The sequence below is a fragment of the Vulpes lagopus genome, chromosome 5 (assembly GCF_018345385.1).
Source record: "Vulpes lagopus strain Blue_001 chromosome 5, ASM1834538v1, whole genome shotgun sequence".
Classification (NCBI taxonomy): Eukaryota; Metazoa; Chordata; class Mammalia; order Carnivora; family Canidae; genus Vulpes; species Vulpes lagopus.
In genome coordinates, this window is record NC_054828.1 from 129,871,651 (window position 1) to 129,873,237 (window position 1,587).

Sequence of the window (1,587 nt, forward strand, 5' to 3'; positions counted from 1 at the left end):
GGGCAGGAGTAGGTTGCCTTCTCTCTGAGTGTGATTTTTTTCTGCAGTCATAGGCCAGTCTTTTAACCTGAATCCTATCTTTCTGATATGATATCAACTACCTTTCTGGAAAAGAGTGTTCAGGGTTCTCATAATACATAATGAATCAAAATAGTGTCAAATACAAGTCTAATACATAGGATATTTTTTCCTTGGTATCAAGAAATATCCAAGAGGGAAGGGAACTGGGAGACAAGCCTGTTCAACAACTTCTGGGGTGGAGAATCTGGGAGCCATAAAGGGAAAGGACACCCCCAGTTAACAGGGCCAGGGGGACACTGGGAAGTGTAAGCCACAGCTCATCTGGCTCTGATGTCAGTTTCTTTCTCTACACTATGGCACCTTCTTACCCTCCACTAAGATTTCTTTTTTTTTTATGGTGAAAAAATTTATATTTAGATTCATAACCAGCGGGACTCACTTTACATGATCCCAATTCTGTTGGCAACATCCAAGGCATCATAGTCAGAAGCCAGTTGACCATATGCCTTCATCTCTCCATCGGGCCTGATCAAGGTGTTGACCTTGGCCACATCAATGTTGTAGAACTTCTTCACAGTCTGCTTGATCTGGTACTTATTGGCCTTGACATCCACAATGAACACAAGTGTGTTGTTGTCTTCTATATTCTTCAAGGTTGACTCGGTAGTCAGGGGAAACTTGATGATGGCATAGTGATCAATCTTATCTCTCCTGGGGGTGCTCTTTCGAGGATATTTGGGCTGCCTTTAGAGACACAGGGGCTTGGGTCATTGGAATGTAGGTGACATGTGAATCTTCTTTTTTTGTGTGATTGTGCATGCCTTTTTACACTGTTTTTGTTTTTGTTTTTGTTTTTTTAACTCAAAGCCTTTGCTTTGGCTTCATCTTTGGTGGAACAGGAGCTTCCTTCTTCATCTTTGGAGCTATCTTCATGAAAGGCTCCATTAAGATTTCTTGGTTAGGTATCTGTGATCTTTCACTCATGAATGAATCTGCTTCAGCTTCTGTAATAAACACCACAAACCAGAGAGCTTAAACAGAAGAAATTTATTTTCTCATATCCTGGAGGCTGGAAGTCAGAGATCAAGAGCTGTCGCAGTTGGGTGGGTTCTGGTCTAGGGATGCTCTTCCTACCTTGCAGATAACATCTTTCTCTCTGTGTCCTCACATGGCAGAGAAGGAGAGCTCTGGTGTCTCTTCTTCTTCCTATGAAGACACTCATCCTACCATGTCGGTCCCTCCTTTAGCAGCCTGTCTAATGCTAGCTTCTTCTCAAGGTTCTGCCTCTAGTACCATCATAATGAGGTCAGAGCTTCAGTGTATGAATTTCAGGGGACACAAACATTCCATCCATAACAACTTGTTTACACTATGACTACCTATAATCTCTTCATACTGTTTGTCTTAAATGGCTCTACTGGAGAGAAATAATCAAAGATAAGCGACAGTATATGTGCATAGGTGTATACTCCCCTACTTTATTTTCCACTGGCCAAGTGATCTCTATTGCCATAGTGAAAAGGTATTATCGAGAGGCCCAAAGCACAAGAAAGCTTATTGTAGTCT

The 1,587-nt window shown here is 41.8% G+C and overlaps 1 pseudogene; it reads right to left on the bottom strand.

Annotated features, from left to right (window-relative positions):
• Nucleotides 1-461: 461 nt before the first annotated feature.
• On the bottom strand, nt 462-966 carry LOC121491899 (annotated as a pseudogene).
• Between the last annotated feature and the right edge of the window lie 621 nt (nt 967-1,587).